Below are 11,669 nucleotides of genomic sequence, written 5' to 3'. Positions count from 1 at the left end.
ATAACCTCCGGCCAAAACACAGGAGGAAAGACCAAGGACAACCAACAGAGCTATCTAGTACTGCCTTCACTGAAAAATGAAAATGAAATATGATCAATATTCAACGAAAACGTTATTCCATTTTTTGTGACCTTTTTAATCTGCTCCGACACCACTATCTGACACCAACATTCCCCAAGTCAACACTCGGCCTAAAATATGAGAATGGACCTGAAATTTAATGTACTTTTCTTTTAAAGGCCTGACGTGAAAACAGAGTAGAGTGATTTGTAAATTATGGTAACGGCTGGGCCAGATACAATAGCTTCATGCAAGTGTCCTCAGTTGCTTTTTCATGTGTCTATAAGCCATACACTAATTAAAGTACACTACTAACTTCTGTGTAAATTCCAAACAATCAATGGAATTGCATAGGAAAAACTCCATGTACAGATCTACAGAGGGTAGGAAGTCCGGACCCTCCCCAATATTTCAAAATTATAAAATTCACACATTAAAATTACCAAAAATTGCCCCCCCCCCCCCACCCGTTCCATCGAAGCCCCCTTAAAAATTATGAACTCGCGCACGAACACACTCTTGTAATATATGAACAGCCTAAATGGAAATATAGAAGGAAAAATTTCCCCTATTTAAATTAGAAATAAAAAAAAATCAGAGATAGAATTAATGTTCTGTTTCCCTCTGTTTTTATTAACGTATTCAAACATCTTTATCGCAAGTGTGAATCGCAAGAAAGTGCGCGATGTTTTTATTGTGATCAATATTAACGGAAACCGGGAAAATTAAAACTTACTTTGAAATAAGATATTACCCTATCAGCATAAAAAGAGTATTGTCATGTTGTAAATTTTGAATTTACCGGGTGGCAGTAAATACAAAATTTACAACATGACAACTAGAATTTACCGGGTGGCAGTAAATACAAAATTTACAACATGACAACTAGTTGTCATGTTGTAAATTTTGTATTTACTGCCACCCGGTAAATTCAAAATTTACAACATGACAGTATGCTTAAACAATTAAAGTGCATGGTTAATCTTATAAAATAGAAATAGTGTATGTAGGCTGTATGTGATCAATGAAAACTTACATCCATCGTTATTGATAATTAATTGAGAGTTATGAAAAACCAAAGTATTAATACTAGTTAATAACTGTTCTAGACTTATGAAAATAAAATATGTGTACATGTCTGATGTTACCATCGAAATTGCGGCTATAAGTTAGTCAACGCCACATATTCTGTCTCGCCAAAATAAAGTAATTTTGAACCTTTCATAGAGAAACATAGATCGTCAAGTTGACGCAGCACATGACTCTATGTTGTGGAACTTTGTGTCGCAGAGACATCAGCGCTAGCAGAAAATGGATATCATTCTGCATTAGATGCAATTGATATTGGGACTCTAGAAAGACATATACGACTGCATATGTACCATAGGTATCTTACATGCTCTTAAACTTGTGTTCGAATACTGAAAACCTTTTCTGCTGGTTTATTTTTGCTAACATGCTAAAAATTAATCAGATTGCAAACTTATGGGTAGGAAAACTACAAAAGGCGATTAAGGCATTCAAAAAGGGTATAGGCCTATCAGGACGGGTATATTTGTAATATACAGTTTCGCTTTGAAATGAGATGTCGAAAAAAAAACCCCAAGGGTCTTCATATGGAAAGATATGAACAAATTAAAGCAGCAAAAATAACTCAACATCTCGTTAAAAAAACATCAAGTTTCGATTGAAAAAAAAAATTATCCTGATCTTGCTGCACGCAGGTTCGTAGCGCTCGGAACTTGGACGGCATACTAGTACATTCAAAAATTTATGTCCTATAAAGTCTTACTTATATTCTAGGCATAATATAACTTTTCCGTTGCGGACCTCTATAAGATAAAGATTTTGGCGGATTACACAGAACGGCGGAAATTCAGATCAGTCCAATGCGGTGGCAACTCATGTATTTAGACGCTGAACGATAAATGGAATAGAAAAAAAAAACACCGCTCGAACATGCAAAGTTATTAATTAATCTAAAGCCCATATATCGGGTATGGTAAAAATATCGCCTACATCTGGGATAGCTAACTTCATAGAGCGGAAAGGGGTAAAATAACTCAGTGTTATTATCACCGAAATCCCACCAATCCTGCCTGTCCGCAAAAGTAAACAACCTGTCAGAATTTGTCAAATCTGTAGAAGCTCCCGATTTCTGGCCTATAGATGTCCGATTCAGGCGATGGATAACTAATAGAGATTGGGAACAAAAATAAGCGTAGGGACTGGGACATGACGTTCACGACAACTACTGATCAAATTCAGACGCTTTACTAACGAAGTACCTTAACATACCTGCTGTATATTGATAAATACCTTATATCTGTTAAGCCTTACTTGTTTTTTGTTTCTCAAATGCAACGTAAGAGGCTTAATCTCAGGCAATCGGTTTTTAGAACGCAGTTCGCAGTTCGCAATTGAATAGTGAACTGCGTTCTATAGAACGCAGTTCGCAATTCAAAATTTAGTGCGATTGAATAGTGAACTGCGTTCTATCTAGAACGCAGTTTGCAATTCAAAATTTAGAATTCATATTTGGGGCCCGCTTGCCTTATATGCATTTGAATAGTGAACTGCGTTCTATAGAACGCAGTTCGCAATTCAAAATTTAGAATTCATATTTGGGGCCCGCTTGCCTTATATGCAATTGAATAGTGAACTGCGTTCTATAGAACGCAGTTCGCAATTCAAAATTTAGAATTCATATTTGGGACCCGCTTGCCTTATATGCAATTGAATAGTGAACTGCGTTCTATAGAACGCAGTTCGCAATTCAAAATTTAGTGCGATTGAATAGTGAACTGCGTTCTATCTAGAACGCAGTTCGCAATTCAAAATTTAGAATTCATATTTGGGGCCCGATTGCCTTATATGCAATTGAATAGTGAACTGCCTTCTATAGAACGCAGTTCGCAATTCAAAATTTAGAATTCATATTTGGGGCCCGCTTGCCTTATATGCAATTGAATAGTGAACTGCGTTCTATAGAACGCAGTTCGCAATTCAAAATTTAGTGCGATTGAATAGTGAACTGCGTTCTATCTAGAACGCAGTTCGCAATTCAAAATTTAGAATTCATATTTGGGGCCCGCTTGCCTTATATGCAATTGAATAGTGAACTGCGTTCTATAGAACGCAGTTCGCAATTCAAAATTTAGTGCGATTGAATAGTGAACTGCGTTCTATCTAGAACGCAGTTCGCAATTCAAAATTTAGAATTCATATCTAGAACGCAGTTCGCAATTCAAAATTTAGAATTCATATTTGGAGCCCGCTTGCCTCATATGCAATTGAATAGTGAACTGCGTTCTATCTAGAACGCAGTTCGCAATTCAAAATTTAGAATTCATATTTGGGGTCCGCTTGCCTTATATGCAATTGAATAGTGAACTGCGTTTTATCTAGAACGCAGTTTGCAATTCAAATTGTTGATTAGTGGACTGCGTTCTATCTAGAACGCAGTTCGCAATTCAAAATTTAGAATTCATATTTGAGGCCCGATTGCCTTATATGCAATTGAATAGTGAACTGCGTTCTATCTAGAACGCAGTTCGCAATTCAAATTTAGAATTCATATTTGGGTAGTTTTTAGCTCACCGAAACGAAGTCGGGGGGAGCTTATGCTATACCCTCGGCGTCGGCGTCGGCATCCGAACCTGGTTAAAGTTTTTGTTGCAGGTCCTGTATCTAAGTTATTACTTGTCCTATCTTCACCAAACTTGCATGGATGATGCATCTTGACCTACTCATGGACTTGAAAGACCTGAATGCTGAATCAGGGCCATGAGTTTCAGATGCTGGAGGAGGTTAAGGTTTTTGGAGCAAGTTAAAGTTTTTGGTGCAGGTGCCCTTTGATAGCAATTTATAGGTTACTACTGGTCCTAACTTTACCAAACTTGCATGGATGGTGCATCTTATGATACTGATGCATCAGACATGCTTTAATGCTGAATCTGAGCCTTAGGTTTCAGATGCTGGATGAGGTTAAGGTTTTTAGAGCTGGTTAAAGTTTTTGGAGCAGGTGCCCTTTGATGATTATATCTTAGTTATTACTGGTCCTAACTTCACTAAATTTGCATAGATGGTGTGTCGTATGATACTGATGCCTCTGACAGGAAGGAATGCCGAATCTGAGCCATAGGTTTCGGATGCTGGATGAGGTTAAGGTTTTTAGAGCTGGTTAAAGTTTTTGGAGCAGGTGCCCTTTGATGATTATAACTTAGTTATCACTGGTCTTAACTTCACCAAACTTATATGGATGGTGCGTCTTATAATACTGATGCACCTGACAGGCATGAATGCTGAATCTGAGCCATAGGTTTCGGATACTGAAGGAGGTTAAGGTTTTAAGAGTTCGTTAAAGTTTTTGGAGCAGGTGCCCTCTGATGATTATATCTTAGTTATTACTGGTCCTAACTTCATAAAACTTGCATGGATGATACGTCTTATGATACTGATGCACCTGGCAGGCTTGAATGCTGAATCTGAGGCGTATGTTTCGGATGCTGGATGAGATTTGTTTTTTTGGAACAGGTCACATATTTTATAGATAATAGCTTGCATAGTTGATTTAACTATAATATTAATGAGGTAGCAGAGGTAGCTTCAGATGCAGATCTCCATTATCAAGGATGCTAAAAAAAAGTATCCTATCTAAAACCTGCTTGATAGATGTGTTCGTTGTTAAATGATATAATATGATTCCTATGATATAGTATTGTATGATATGATACACTATTGTTTTATATGATACAATATTATATCATATATTATATTGTAAAAAGTTATATGATACGATATAATATTGTATCAATTTTTTTCGTACATTATGATATGATATTGTATTGTGATATTGTTATGTATAGTATTGTTTATTATGATACAATATTGTATAATATGATATTGTATAATATCACATATATTATATTTTATCACATGCTATTTCATATGATATTGCAACATGATATAGTATCATATGATATGATATTGTATAATATATATCATATCATATCATATCATATGATACGATATTGTATAAAATGAGATTGGTTTATATAATATATTATTATATCAATATATGAAAATGTATTATATGATATTGTATAATGTGATATCATATGTTACAATATCATATTTCATCATTATTTATTACAGTATTTTATTGTAATATATGATATATATTGTACTGGTATCATAGGATGTAATATAGTATTTTATATTATCGTATTGATAAACATTGTATCATATAATACCCTATGAAATGAACATATGATTATTATACAATTTTTATTATATGGTATTGTTATACGATATTTTGTCAAAACAGTATCCATGTATATCCAAGATCATTAACTATAATTTTAAATAATATGATAAAGGTGGTCTCATAAAGGTGATTCCTCAAAAAGGTGATCCCTCGTCTCGGTGAACTTTGTAATCTGTTATTACCTATGTTTAAGAATCGGGCTTATATGCAATTGAATAGTGAACTGCGTTCTATCTAGAAAGCAATTCGCAATTCAAAATTTAGAATTCATATTTGGGACCTGAATTTTTCAGGGGCATCTACTAGTGGTATTTCACTACCACTGTGAAAATATGGTGATGCAGTTATCTATAGTTTCTGAGAATCGGGCTTATATGCAATTGAATACTGTGGTTTCATTAATATTCAAGGGCATCAATTTTCGTGGATAAAGTGAAAATCACAATATCAAGTATACGTAAATTAGTGGCCAATGAACCTATCAATACAAAATGTTAATTAAAATTGCACTTCAATGAATATCTAATTTCGTGGATCAACTAAACAATGATCCACGAAATTCATATCCTTATCTAGTGACACACTAGTAACTATATTTTTATTCATATGCACTGATAATAAATGAAAATAATATATATATTTCAAAGTACATTTTATTTATTTTTTATCCATGCTTGCGTGCATGCATATTTCAGCATGCGCAGTCTAATATTTCCGGACACGACTTCCTACTAGACTGTGAAACTTGCAAAGTTGCGTTAGCGCGACGGCGTGTTAAGCAAAGTTGTGTTAGCGCGACGGTGTGTTGTGCAAAGATCCACGAAATTCATATCCTTATCTAGTGACACACTAGTAACTATATTTTTATTCATATGCACTGATAATAAATGAAAATAATATATATATTTCAAAGTACATTTTATTTATTTTTAATCCATGCTTGCGTGCATGCATATTTCAGCATGCGCAGTCTAATATTTCCGGACACGACCTCCTACTAGACTGTGAAACTTGCAAAGTTGCGTTAGCGCGACGGCGTGTTAAGCAAAGTTGTGTTAGCGCGACGGTGTGTTGTGCAAAGATCCACGAAATTCATATCCTTATCTAGTGACACACTAGTAACTATATTTTTATTCATATGCACTGATAATAAATGAAAATAATATATATATTTCAAAGTACATTTTATTTATTTTTAATCCATGCTTGCGTGCATGCATATTTCAGCATGCGCAGTCTAATATTTCCGGACACGACTTCCTACTAGACTGTGAAACTTGCAAAGTTGCGTTAGCGCGACGGCGTGTTAAGCAAAGTTGTGTTAGCGCGACGGCGTGTTGTGCAAAGTTGTGTTAGCGCGACGGCGTGTTGTGTACATGTGTTAGCGCAATGTCTCGTTTATCTGAACGCGATGTCGCGCTAATGCAAATGGCCCTATCCGGACACCATACAGATCTCAAAAACTATAGATTACTGCATCACCAAATTTCACAGTGGTAGTGAAATACCACTCGTAGATGCCCCTGAAAATTTCGAGCCCCAAAAATGAATTGCAAACTGTGTTCTTGAACGCAGTTCACTATTCAATTGCATATAAGGCAATCGGGCCCCAAATATAAATTCTAAATTTTGAATCGCGAACTGCATTCTAGATAGAACGCAGTTCACTATTCAATTGCATATAAGGCAATCGGGCCCCAAATATTAATTCTAAATTTTGAATTGCGAACTGCGTTCTGGATAGAACGCAGTTCACTATTCAATCGCACTAAATTTTGAATTGCGAACTATTCAATTGCATATAAGGCAAGCGGGCCCCAAATATGAATTCTAAATTTTGAATTGCGAACTGCGTTCTATAGAACGCAGTTCACTATTCAATTGCATATAAGGCAAGCGGGCCCCAAATATGAATTCTAAATTTTGAATTGCGAACTGCGTTCTAGATAGAACGCAGTTCACTATTCAATCGCACTAAATTTTGAATTGCGAACTGCGTTCTATAGAACGCAGTTCACTATTCAGTTGCATATAAGGCAATCGGGCCCCACATATGAATTCTAAATTTTGAATTGCGAACTGCGTTCTAGATAGAACACAGTTCACTATTCAATCGCACGAAATTTTGAATTGCGAACTGCGTTCTATAGAACGCAGTTCACTATTCAATTGCATATAAGGCAAGTGGGTCCCAAATATGAATTCTAAATTTTGAATTGCGAACTGCGTTCTATAGAACGCAGTTCACTATTCAATTGCATATAAGGCAAGCGGGCCCCAAATATGAATTCTAAATTTTGAATTGCGAACTGCGTTTTAGATAGAACGCAGTTCACTATTCAATCGCACTAAATTTTGAATTGCGAACTGCGTTCTATAGAACGCAGTTCACTATTCAATTGCGAACTGCGAACTGCGAACTGCGTTCTAAAAACCGATTGCCTTAATCTCATCTACAAAGTGTATGTCTGCTCTTCTAGACAAGGAAAAGTGTGACAATATCCATAATCGTAACAAACGTGAACTCCACGAAACAACATTTATCTTGTCTCCATCCACATTGTTTTGTTAAACCTGACGATATAGAATTAAAGAAAATGTTATTCGGATTTCATAGGAAAAGAAATGTTGCGATTATGCAAAAGAAATTCTGTATAAGTACCACTATTGATGATACAAGACGAATAAAAAAATCATCAACTAGATGGTCATCTTTAGAAACATATGTTGCATATTCGGTAAATATTTGCTATCCGATAGCAATATTGAGACATACTTGGAAGAAATTAACATACTATTATTCTTGTTGATCAAGGTAAAGAGGTAAAGTTACAGGTGAATTCAAGAACAGTGTAATTAATTCATGTGATACAAACCTTAGTTAGGCAAATTTGTTTTCAGCTTCTGTAATGAAGTATCCATTGTGTATCCAAAACAAAACACTCGTAGCCGAGGGTATACAGTTTTATCTAGAGAAGAAAAGCTTTTGATTATATTCTTTTTGACAAACCTCTACTCACAGGGATAAAACAAAATAAAATTATTGAGAGGAGCCAGTTTCCAATAGATATCCCAATGAATTGCTCTCATTCAAGGATAAAATAGACATCAATTCTATGTGAAATGCATGCTTACTTGTGAATCAGTTTAAAACACTTTGATTTTGAGAGAGAGAGAGAGAGAGAGAGAGAGAGAGTTTCCATTTTTTTCTGGTTCATCACTTTATTTGTGTATTTTTTAAAAAACAAATTCAATACAGCATTTTTCTTTGCACACAATTTATGTTAATATTTAATATAATTTCAATTACTGTTGTATTTGTCAACTAGCACTTGATATTTATGACTTCTCCTCACGAGCAATTTTCAGTTTTGCTTGTGTAAAGCTTCCATTTTGTATACATTTACTTCAAAAAGGAATATCATCATCAGATCTTGTTTTATTGCAATGAACAATTATGTTAGAATTTTATTTTTTTAAACCAGAAAGATGAGTTTTAATTAACTGCAGATTATTTCACTGCAATGTAATAGTAATGCATATAGATGTCACTAAACACAATCATAGGACTTGTCAGACTGAAAAGACAATGACATATTGGTGCAGTGTACATACCAGGTAAAAGTTAAAAAAGGGGAAATGTATTTCTCGCATTATCACCGGTGTGAGATCGGTTTGTCCGGTGTGAGACAGCAGTGCAGTGTGAGATTTTTCTGTCTTACACTGTGTATTACTACGCCGTTTTAAAACATAAACAAACGTTGTCTGCTGTAGGGAAATGCAAAATGGTGCATTGAGATTATCCATTAAGTAATTGTGTTGCTTAATTAATTACAATTTATCATATTTTAAATTAAAAAAACTGTCGTATGCTCTCATTTTGACTTGCACTATTTGAAGCATGCGGAGGAATAAACTGAAAGTAATCTTTTGAACGTCATAACAGAAAGTTGTCAAACATCATTTTTAAGGTAATATAATGCGAGAAAAATAATCATTCATTATATACTCGTGTGGGATAGTGAAATTCCACCGAGGGGCCAAGTTTCACGGTCTAGGACTCGGCAAAGCCTCGTAGGCAACATCCTTTAAACGATATTAAATATTTTTTAGCCAATATCAGAAAGCGTGTTACAACAAGAATTAAATTATTAGAAAAAAAACCAAGGAAACAATATAAAATAAATGCAAAAATAATTTATTGTGGTACAGGCAGTAATATTACAATAAAGTTCCCTTTTCCTATTTTTCCTGTAAAGAGAAAGTAACAGAGAATCCAATGAAATATAAGTACGTAATGATAAAATCTATATAAAAAAAGATTATCGAAAATTTACTATCGTTGAATTCAAGAATTAGAAAATCTTAGGTTCATTTGGCTTTGTATGATAGGTAAGAAGTTTCATAGCTTAATCTTCAAATAACAATTATGTTTGACGAATCACGAAGGTGTAGTTGGTAACTCTTGCCTTCCTTTATTTATCTTTTAGATGAAGTCCAGAGAGCATCATTACTGGAAACCAGGGAGCCAATAAGCACTGGTGCAAAGATAGCGATTAAGATGACTGAGAATAGAAAAAAAAATAACATAATATTTCATTAATGTGAGTTATTAATTATGCGTGAAGCATACTTACAGTTTTATCAAACGAATAAATTGAATATTAAAAAGAATAAGTTGACTTACAGAAGAAAAAACAAATAATGATGATTTCACTGCCTCCACCAAAAATGCCAACCCCTTTTCCAGTATAAGGTTGAACATAGTATGGCTGTTTGTATGTTTGTGCATATCCGACCTGTTGGTATACTGCAGGTCTGTATGCAGCATAGGTGTGGTATCCTGCACCCCCTCCATAACCTCCGGCCAAAACACAGGAGGAAAGACCGAGGACAACCAACAGAGCTAGTACTGCCTTCACTGAATCAAAATGAAATGTGATCAATATTAGTTTTTCAATCCGTTCTTGTCCAAAAGAAGCAAGTTTCTTTTGCTATAGATATTTCCTTACGCCATATACTGATACAAGTAAATGTATTAACTTCTGGGAAGCTTTTAAACAATATAATTTTGAAGACACAGATTTACAGAGAGCTAGAGAGAGCGTGGGGAAGGGGGTCCGGAAGACTTTACCAATAATTGAAACTTATTAAATTCACATAGTAAAAAAGAATTACCAAAGATAGCCCCCCCCCTTCCGGTGAACAAAAATTTCCCCAACACCCCACCCCCCCCCCCAAAAAAAGGGGGGAAAATTCTAGATCCGCTAACGAACATACTCCCGATGAGCAAACGATCAAATGGGGAAAAAATGAAAAAAATATCCTTGGTAAATTGGAAATACAAAATAATTTAAGAAATAAATAATAGAAAGAAAACAGTATTTAAAAAAAAAATAATCTTCTGTTAAAACTGGATGAACTTTTGAATGTTCACACCGTGAAACTGGATAATTGTGATTTTTGTTGTGTTTCCCCTCGTTAAGTTAGGTATTCATCACAAATAAAAATCTCAATTGCATAGAAAAAGAGCGCGATGGATTTTATTCAAGTCAATATTAACGGAAACTCGAGAAAATAAATTCTCGAAAACAAAATTTTAGCTCTCTGAGAGTCAGAACGGAAATGTGTTTGTCCTCTAGCTAAAAACGAAAAACTCCCCCCCCCCCTTTCCCAAAATAAGGTAAGAAAAACCAAACTTTCATTATCACCACTTTGAAATTAAATTTACTTTAAATTTATTACTATATGTAAATACTTACTTTTTATGAATTGCCTACTATATGGAGACAGAAGCCGCTTTTCCACAAAATAGAGGGTATTTATACTTTTTTTGTCATACCCTTTACCGTGTCACGTTACCCTTTACCACGTGTTCTTTTTGGGTGGTTCCTGTATGTGTAATTTACATCCAATCACAGAACTCTTCTCCCAAATTTCCTTTTTTGGATGCACCTATTCAGAAATAAGATACTGCTCTATTAGTATCAAAAGAATATGCTTAAAGTAATCTGTCTATTTTGTACTGTTTATCTTAGAAATAGTGTATGCAATCTCTGTGTGATCCATGAAAACTCGCATTCATCGTCATTGATATCTTATTGAGAGTTATACCAGTAACCATTTATTTTGTAGCTTTTATCATATGAAAATACACAAAAGTATATGTGTATGATGTCACAATTGAAATTGCAACTAGTTATTAAACGCGATATTTTGCCCCACTAACCAAAGCGATTCAGATCCTTTTGAAGACCTCCACCTTTCGTTAAGTTAGAGAAGCAAAGGTCTTTCAATGATTGTTCGTCGCAGAACTTACCAGTGTTTGCAAAAATAAAAG

General features: G+C 34.7%; 1 long non-coding RNA gene across 1 annotated transcript; it reads right to left on the bottom strand.

The window, feature by feature from the left end:
• Positions 1-9,775: 9,775 nt before the first annotated feature.
• On the bottom strand, positions 9,776-11,167 carry LOC105345211 (uncharacterized). Its single transcript, XR_004601443.2, has 3 exons — positions 11,092-11,167; positions 10,017-10,250; positions 9,776-9,894 (listed from the first exon to the last, which is right to left on the bottom strand). It is a non-coding gene; the product is annotated as an uncharacterized lncRNA (long non-coding RNA).
• Positions 11,168-11,669: the final 502 nt, after the last annotated feature.

Source organism: Magallana gigas, chromosome 6 (assembly GCF_963853765.1).
Source record: "Magallana gigas chromosome 6, xbMagGiga1.1, whole genome shotgun sequence".
Classification (NCBI taxonomy): domain Eukaryota; kingdom Metazoa; phylum Mollusca; class Bivalvia; order Ostreida; family Ostreidae; genus Magallana; species Magallana gigas.
The sequence above is the reverse complement of the archived record's forward strand: the minus strand, read 5'-3'. Positions and strand labels throughout refer to the sequence as shown.